This window comes from Trifolium pratense, unplaced genomic scaffold, assembly GCF_020283565.1.
Source record: "Trifolium pratense cultivar HEN17-A07 unplaced genomic scaffold, ARS_RC_1.1 scaffold_62, whole genome shotgun sequence".
NCBI lineage: Eukaryota > Viridiplantae > Streptophyta > Magnoliopsida > Fabales > Fabaceae > Trifolium > Trifolium pratense.
Window position 1 is genome coordinate 116,615 of NW_025721047.1, and position 10,148 is coordinate 126,762.

The window sequence follows — 10,148 nt, forward strand, 5'->3', positions numbered from 1 at the left end:
AGCATTTTTATCAAGTTCAAAACAATTTCATTCATCCCCAATCTATCACATCATTAAAATACCACTTCTAAATATAATTTTAACATAATAATGAGCTTTGGGGTGAAAAGTTCATCATACACAACTTCTCATAATGATTCTATCACATGCATAAAAATTGGGGATAACTAGATTATCATGCATGTGTAATATCCTTCAAAATAGGCATTTGAAGAACATTAGGAGTACAATGGGAATCTAATACTCCAATTTGTCATTGTATCTAAACCTATAGTGAACAATTAGTTCTAAATTGGCCAAACCTAAAATGGGTAGGCTAACCTAAAGGAACCCACCTCAAATTAGCCGATAAAATGGTAGTGATTCGCTAATCCCAACTTCAAGCTTCTAGTTCCAGCCTCATTCTTCTATCCTTTCCTATACCGATCCTTCAACTCCAACTCCGATTCTAACTCCTCTGCTGCGATGTGTCAATAACAATTCCGGGATTCGACGAAAAGTGAAATCTTCAACTAGAACAAACGAAAGCCGAAACCAGTTTTTCTTAAACTTCTGGACATCTAGTATCTCAATTCCAAGTAGAATTTCATCATGCAAGGGTCAGATTTGCAGAATCTTTTAAATGGAGAGTTTGGGGCTGTTTAACCATTTTAGGGACATGGAGGGAGAACTGAAGCTTTGCATTGGTAACTTAGCGTTCAAATGATCATGATTTGAGTAGAAATGGTGCATGCAACAAGGAATGGAGTTGTAAGGAAAATTTGAGTTTTGGCCATGGTGTGGAGAGAAGGGAGCGCGGGTTGAAGAGAGAAAATGAGAAAGATGAGTTCTTATGTAAGTTGTGTTACCTTTATGTGTATACCGTATATACATTAATCCTATTAAAATGGCAATTGTCCTTTTTGCCCTTCAACTTACTACCAATGTATACTTGTATCCTTTTTTTCAAAACCTTTCAATTACTCATTAAACCTTATTTTTATCTTCTCGTTGAAGTGTCTAATGAACGCTATTATTATATTAATAATAATAAGAGTTGGGTTGTTACATTAAATCAAATAGAATCAAGTAATCAAATAGTCGCATAAAATCAATTAATCATAAAAACATTATATTGTACGTAAAATCCAATCATAATTCTTCACCCAAAGTTAGTCTCAAACTTAGTTGGTAATATCTTTCTTGAACCTACTCCATATGGAGACCACTATTATGAGCGTAACGCCATTTCAACTGCCATATCATGGTCGTTTACAATCGGCATATATCAAATATGTCCCAACCAATCTGACCCGAGCATTGCACCTTTTTATAGACAGTTTTGCAAAGTCAGGTTTCACCACGTCGAGTAGTATGAATTCCTCAGTCAGAGGGGCTACCACTGACTATTGGTAGGAATTCAAAACGTCGGTGATCCAGTAGGTCTTGAGGCGACCAGCCGAACCTATCCTCGGTCTTACATACTTTATAGCACTGTAAGAAACACTCTGTTTTGCTCTTCATTTATCCAAGGTGATTAGCAGTGGCGTCCCTGAGTTTTCAGGGGCTCTGTGCGAAATATGAAAGTGGGCCTTTTCGGGGGCTCCTGATTGAGATTGAGTTAATTTCTCAAGTCTTATCTTTTTCTTACGCTTTACATATCCACAATCATATTTCCTGCCCTTAGGAAGTGACTTAGGAGGCATTGAGGGAAAAAAATAGAACCTGAAAATTCTCACTGTTTTGGATCGATTCCGCAGGACCGCAACATTGAAGTAGAACCAAATAGACAACATTGAAGTTGAACCGGTAAAAAAAGAAAAAAAGAACGTAATTAGCAATTAAAACAATCCAAATAGAACAACACATTATCAAACCAAATAGGACAATAAACATTAAAACATTATCATGTTGAAACTAGGAATCTCCGGCTGGAAGGAATCACATGTTTACATAGAATGGGAGTAGGATTTGTGATTAACATTATAGCTAAGCTACTATAGTTTCAGCATTAGTGGAAATTAAAAGAAAATCAGTAGCAAAATTAACACTATTGGTAATTATACTGCATAACTACAGTACGACTATTGGTAATTAACTAATTATATGGGAACACTATTGGTATCATTACTAGAATAGCAAAATTAACTTTGGGAGAAAAAGAATGATGGGAATTGGGAATTGAGAAACACAATTAAAATAGCAAAATTGTGATTTTACATTGCAAATTTTAGAAACCCTAACTTGTAAAATTTAGTTTTTACCTTTGAGAATAGAAGGAAGGAGGTTAAGTGGTTAACCGACGCCTGGTGATGGTGGCAGGAGGCAGGTCGACGCCGGCCTGGTGGTGAATTAATGGAGGAAGGTCGTAGGTTCTGAAAGTGAAAGAACTTGCGAACGCAGAACGCAGAAAGAAGGCAAAAACACATAACGCAAAAAGCTGGCTTCTTCTATTGCTGCTTTTTTTTTTTGTTAGGAAAACATTGTTGGGTTGGGCCTTTACAACAGTTTCTAACATACATAATTAATTTTTACACCCCCTAACTTACTAATACTACTACCCTATAAAATTTTTTTTGAGGCCCTCAATTTTAAGAGACCTTGTGCCACGGCCCATGTCGCACATGGGCCTAGGCCGCCCCTGGTGATTAGTTATATAATTTTTCAACTTAATTTTTCGTTGTCAACATCTAGCTTGACATATTAATCCTCAAGATTCATAATACAACTTATGAGAAATCACATTAGTATTTCACCATAAACACTCAAGCACATGGACATTTTCAAATGATATTATTGCATAAGATTTATTCACACAAAATCAAACTAAATCAATCACTCATCATTTTGCATCTTTCATATACCTTGATGAATTTAAAATTACTATACAAAGTACACAACACCCCTAATTATAACTAATAATATATATACAAGTAATACATTTCTTGTGCTAATCGAAATTTATTATTAGCAATTCCTCTTACCTCGAAGCTTTCCAAATTATCTTGAATAATCACCTTCTTCTATGATACCTATTCACTCATAGAAACAACTATCTTTTAACTAAATATAAATAATTATAATTACAATTACAATTATAACATTATTAAATTATTCAAGAGCAAGAACCCAACGTTGTAATCTATAACAATATATAAAAATGATAGGTGACTTTGGGATGGACTTTTCAATATACATATTTTACCCTTGACTTAGTTTCACAACTTCCATTAACTAATCAATTTAAAAAAATAAAAAATAAATTCAAATCATAAAAATGTGAATAAGTGGCAAATGAGTTGCCTATACATGAATGATTACCAACTTAATACTACATCTATACTATATAAAAAGAGAATACAAATATTTTTGGTGTCGATTTTTCATAATACCAACAATATCCTTATTTTTTTAGTAATAAAAATCTTTTATTAACAAATTCATCATAACATAAAACATTTTTTGGACATAAGTTAGACACAGGCAGGCGCGGAACGCGCCTGTCTAGCCCGCTAGTATTAATAAAGAAAATTGCATGACATTTGCTTCCTATTTTCATACGTGTATATGGCTTCATAGATCATGAAACAGAATACTTGATATTTTATAGCTCATCATATTAATCCAAAATTTTCTCTTCAGAAGGACTCAATTATGTTACTATCTAGCTAGATAATTAAACCTTGCTTAATTAACACTTATAGATATAATACAAGGTTGAAAACATTAGTCAATTGGCTAAGCTAAAAACTAGAAACATTAGTCCTCTGTTTTATCATACTCTGACAGAATTTTTAACTACATATTAGTTAAGGGTTAAAGAACCTAAACTTGAAAGCTAGTGAAAATAAGAGTATCTAGAAGTTTTTAGGATGAATGAAAGAGACTAGTTTACTAAAAGAATAAAAACAAACAAAATGAGGAAATATTAGACTAGGAGAAGGAAGAAAGAAAGAAAGATTCAAATCTTTTATACAGCTTTCTTGAGAGTGATCTGTGTGAAAAATTATCAAGGTTATAATCCTATTTATAGAACTTCCATTCCACTTCTACTTGGTAAATTTTAAGTTCAAGTTTCATTCTTATCCCATGCAGTGAAATTCTTATCTCTTAATTAATTCTTTTTTAATCATTCATTTTATTTTTATTTTTAATATAAATGATAAAATTAATGACACTATCTAAACCTACATATTTTTGTGATTCAAAAATATGTTTCTTTTCTTTTTCAGGGATATAAATTTATACTGTTGAGTAAACCACTATCTGAAATCCGGTATAATTTTAAGCCCAAATTTTTATAACAGCCTAATAAAATATTTTATGATTGATTTCTAAAATTATTTTTCCTGAATTTACTTTTAAAATAATAAATTAATTATCGGTCTGTACAAAACAAAAACACTAACAAAATACACTAAAAACAGTTCAAATTATATTACGGGATCACAATGACATTTTTCAGATAAACTATTTATAAAAATAAAACTAAAAAAAAAACAAATTCATTATATAAAAGTACTTAAATTAATAATATAAAGAAAATACTAGTTTATAAAATTTGGGGTGTTACACAACACCATTTGTCCTATTCTTAAATACTAAAGTTGTAACATCCCGATTTTATTAATATATCATTTATTAATTTATTTGTGTTTATTTAATTATGTGGCATGTTACTTTCGTAAGTTAGTATTTATGAGTTTTAACCGGTTTTAATTAATTAGTGAGTTTGTGTGAATTGGGCTGGGATTAAGTTTTGGGCTTAAAGTGATAATTGGGCCTAAAGGGAGATTAAGTGATGAGATGAGTAGAATGGAGGGGGGTGCTAATTGGAAAATAAAAATAGAAAAACCTACTTATTATTAAGTAACTTTAAAAACCATTTTTTTATTTGTCACAAAAGAACAAATCAGAAGGAAAAGAAGAGAAATGGAAAGAAGAACAAGCCAAGTGAGTTTGAGAGAAAAGCAAGAGGTGGAGAAGAGAATCCAACCAAGACAAGGTACGAGGGTTTGATTTTATAATTTAGAGATAACTAATGAGAGGGGAGAAGTGCTTTTCTTCTCCAGCTCGAACTCTCTTTATCTCTAAAGTGGGGGGTTTTGTGGGGGTTAAAGGGAATGTGAATTTTTATGAATCTTTGTGTTGTTTTATTGATTCCATATGTTTATGCATGATCTAAAAATGATTTGATGTAATAAAAATTCATGCTTTGATTGTTGTTGTTACTTGTGGATTTTAGTAAGTTTATGAGTTTAAGTGAAAACCTGTGAAATAAATGCTTATAATTGATATTTTAAGTTGTTTTTAATAAGCCATAAGTTTAGTAATAGTTAGATATAATTTTTTGAAGCTTAAATAAGTGATTTATTGAGTTTTAAGTGATTATTGGAGTATTTTCGAGCCAAAACGCGTCCTGCAACAATTCTGCAATATGAATAGTGCAGTTGCGACGCACTTAGCCGATGCTAACCTGCAACTCTGTTCTGTTGACCAACATTGACTTTTTGTTGACTTATTTAGCCGGGATCCATCTTGCCCAGTTTTTCGCGTAGATTTCGATTCCGGAGTTAGGTTTCTGAGATAAATCTTGGTTTCTGCGGTATGCTATTATGTTGGCATACTTTATATATATTAAGTGAACTTCATATGCTTATTTAATTTGAATTAATGGTTTATTGTTGATGCATATGATTTATATATCTTTTTAGATGATTATGCAATGATGTGAGTATATCTCTATGGATTAAATGATGGTGAATATGTTGATTGAATTATGGTGATGAATTACTTTGTTGAGATTCTTGGATTATGTTATCCAATGTTGGTGAAGTTAATTAACTATGTTGTTAATTAAACGATGTTGATGTTTATGATTTAGGATGAATCATATGTTTGGCATATGCACATTTCATGCATTGATAAGTTGTGCCTATTGATGAGAATCCTAGAGACGATGATCTAGTTTATTGTTATTTTAGAGACGATGATCTAAAACACTTGGATTATGTTATTCAATATTATGATGAATTGGTACCACATGCATATAGATATGCATTAGATGACATGACATTATTATGTGACATTAGAATGCATTAGAAATTATGTGGCATTCGTAATTGATAAATGATATTTGTCCTTGTGTATTCCTTATTTGTTGGATGTTTGTATTCCTCAAATTGGTGAATGAGTATGTCTAAGTATGTCGGTTACATACCTGATTATACTTAATACATGTGTGAGTTGTCTGAATTGAATTTATTCAACTGCATTTATTTGATTTAGTTTTGATACTCGTTGTATCCACTAATATTAATTATATTATCTAACCCTCTGTTTTGTGTACTTGCTGAACCGTTGGGGGTTCAGGTTTCTCAGGTTATGTGTTTATGGTCGAGTTGTCGGCGAAGCTCCGCTCTGATTGTGACACGGGGAAGGGTTTATCGAGTCTTGTACTTGTATTCTTATTTTATTGTAAATGTATTATTTTAGAAAACAATTTTTATTAAGCGAGGTTTATGCTAATTAGCAATGTTCTTGAAGTATGTAATACCTTAAACGTTTTAATTTTATTTTTTTTTTGATTCGCTGTGTATTTTGAAAGAAAAAAAATTCTATAGTTAGATTTATTTAAATATTGGGTTTGGGTGTTACAAAAGTTACCTAACTAATAAGAAAAGACATCATCATGATATAGAACACTTTTGTACAAATTGCTTGCTTACCATCTTAATTATTTTTAAAGCCTATATAAGGCATGCATCAGCCATTCCTTAGGCATTCATTCTTCCAACACCACTGAACAACATAAGACCCACATAGAAAATAGAAGGAAGGAAGAATATATTAGAGAGCGACCAACAAGAGCGGCGGAATTATCGACATAATCTTTCCATCTCTCTTAGCTTTGTATTGTAAGGTTATCGAAACGATCGAAATTAGCTAACCGCAAGAACAAACGGCATCTCAATCGGAGTTATAGAGAGAGAGCAGTTACCTTTTTAATGAGTTCTGTCCTAGAATACGGGTTTGACAAATCCTATGGTAGAATTTAGAGCTTAATGTCTGGTGTATGCAAAGGAAGTAGAGATTATAATTTGACCTTCGAATTTGTGACCCATGACCATGAAATGAAGAATTAAAACTTGGAACTATTGCATGCAAAAGAGCTTCAACAATTATCCATTTTGACAGCTTCGGTACCTCGACTTCAGAAGTGTCCCCATACTTTATTTCTTAAACAAAAACTATTAAATTGGTGTCAAAACGACCGAAATTGAGTTATCTAACCACATAAACAATGACATCTCAATCGAAATTAGAGCTTAATTTATGGTGCGTGCAACTTGAAATTCAAATTCTTGACCCATGAGCATGGAAGGAGGAATTAGATGTTGGAATTATTGCATGCAAGAGCTTCAACAATAACTCATTTTAACAGCTTCAATACCTCGACTTCAGAAGTTACCCCATATTTCATTTCTTAACCAAAAGTTATGCAGTTGGTGTCAAAACAACCGAAATTTGTGAGAATACGGGTTTGACAAACTTCATCCTTTGGGAGAATTTAGAGCTTAATTTCTAGTGCATTCAAAGGAAGTAGAGATCATAACTTGAACTTCAAATTTGTGACCCATGACCATGGAAGGAGAAATTAGAACTTGGAACTATTGCACGCAAGAGTTTCAACAATTAACCATTTTGACAGCTATAGTACCTCGACTTCAGAAGCGGCCCTAGACTTCATTACTTAACCAAAAACTATGAAATTGATATCAAAACGACTGGAATTGAGTCAGCTAACCACAAAAAAAAAAATTCTCAATCGGAGTTATATATATATATATATAGAGAGAGAGAGAGAGAGAGAGAGAGAGAGAGAGAGAGAGGGAGAGAGAGAGAGAGAGAGAGAGAGAGCAGTTGTCTTTTTAGTGGAGCTCTATCCTAGAATATTTTTTTCCTTTTTAATCTCTAATCCTAAGTAATTGATTTTATTTTGAGCTATAATGGCTTTTTTCTTAATTAATACTACTTGTGGATCCTTGAAGAACTATGTAAAAATTACAAGGAAATTAAAATCATTTGTGTGAACGGTGCATAGAAAAAGAATCCACCTCAAAGAAGAAGTGTCAAGAAGAAAATAAAGGCTTTGAAGAAAATAGAGAAGCTGTCATGTAATAGGTGAAAGAAGACGTGACAATTAACATGAATAATAAATGAATAGTTACCCATGCAAGAAAGGCTAAAGGTAGTAACAGTGATTCATGCAAATGAACCAAATAAGTTATTGTAAAATAATGATCTATGAATCTTGTAGTAGAAGGCCTTTTGACCTATAAATAAGGCCATCTACGATGATAAGTGCTAAAATATCATGATTTTACCTATCCATTTTAAGCACTTATTGACTTTTTTATAAGCATTTTGACGTAGGATCTCCAACTATTTGTAAAAATTAATTTTTACTAGTAATAAACCATTTTAGCTATTTTCACTTATATTCTCTCACTTTTGTAGGTTTTGTGAATTTATTGAGAAAATGGAAGCAAGTACTTAGAGGTTAAGAAAAAATATGATTGGACAAGAAAATAAAAAGGCAAAATTTGTCTTCTTGTTTAAGAGATAAGAAGAGTTAATATTGAACCAAATCAATTAGTGCAACACCATTTGTCCTCTTCTTAAATACTAAAGTTACGTAACTAGTAAGAAAATGCACCATCATGATATAGACCGCCTTTGTACAAATTGGTTGCTTACCATCCTAATTATTTTCAAAGCCTATACAAGGCATGCATCAGCCATTCCTTAGACATTCATTCTTACAACAACACAGAACAACACGAGACCCTATATAAAATAGAAGGAAGGCAAAATAGATTAGAGAGCGACCAAGAGGAGCGGCAGAATTATCGATATCATCTGTCCTAGATATATTTTAAGGTTACCAAAACGACCGGAAATGAGTTAGCTAACCACAGGAACAAACAACATCTCTATCGAGATTATAGAGATAGATCAATTACCTTTTTTTTTGGCTTTCACCACTAGTTAAATTTGGTTCGGGGGTCAGTTCTGGCATCAAGTGGTTCCAGCCCCCTCCCGATCGCAGTTGCGGGGGATCGAACCGCGGTCCTCCCTACCAAGTTCAGCGTTAATCACCACTGAACCAACTAACGATTGGTAGATCAATTACCTTTTTAGTGGAACTCTATCCTAGAATACAGGTTTGACAACTTTCATACTATGGGATAATTTAAAGCTTAATTTCTGGTGCATGCAAAAGAAGTAGATATCATAACTTTACCTTCCAATTCGTGACCGATGATCATGGAAGGAGGAATTAGAATTTGGAACTATTGCATCAAGAGCTTCAACAATTACCCATATTGACACCTTCAGTACCTCGACTTTAGAAGCGTCCCCAGACTTCATTGCTTAACCAAAAACTATGAAATTGGTGTCAAAATGACCGAAATTGAGTTAACTAACCACATGAACAAACGACATCTCAATCGGAGTTATAGAGAGAGATCAGTTACCTTTTTAGTGGAGCTATGTCCTAGAATACAAGTTTGACAACCTTCATCCTATGAGAGAATTTATAACTTAATTTCTGGTGAATGCAAAGAAAGTAGAAATCATAAATTGACTTTTCAAATTCGTTACACATGAACATGGAAGGAGGAATTAGAACTTGGAACTATTGCATGCAAGAGATTCAACAATTACCCATATTGACAGCTTCAGTGTCTCAACTTTAGAAGCGTCCTCAGACTTCATTGCTTAACCAAAAACTATGAAATTGTTTGAAAACGACCGGAATTGAGTTAACTAACCACAGTAACGAACGACATCTCAATCAGAGTTATAGAGAGAGATTAGTTACCTTTTTAGTGGAGCTATTTTCTATAATATGTGTTTGACAACATTCATCTTATGACAAAATTTAGAGTTTAATTTCTGGTGCTTGCAAATGAAGTAGATATCATAATTTCACCTTCCAATTCGTGACCCATGATGGAGGAATTAGAACTTGAAACTATTGCATGCAAGAGCTTCAACAATTATTCATTTTGACAGCTTTAGTACCTCAACTTCAGAAGTGTCCCCATATTTCATTTATTAACCATAAACTATGCAATTTGTGTCAAAACGACCGGAATTGA

General features: G+C 32.8%; 1 long non-coding RNA gene across 1 annotated transcript; it reads left to right on the forward strand.

Annotated features, from left to right (window-relative positions):
* The first annotated feature begins 4,899 nt into the window (after nucleotides 1–4,899).
* LOC123901273 lies at nucleotides 4,900–6,524 on the forward strand. Its single transcript, XR_006806688.1, has 2 exons — nucleotides 4,900–4,984; nucleotides 6,352–6,524. It is a non-coding gene; the product is annotated as an uncharacterized LOC123901273 (long non-coding RNA).
* Nucleotides 6,525–10,148: the final 3,624 nt, after the last annotated feature.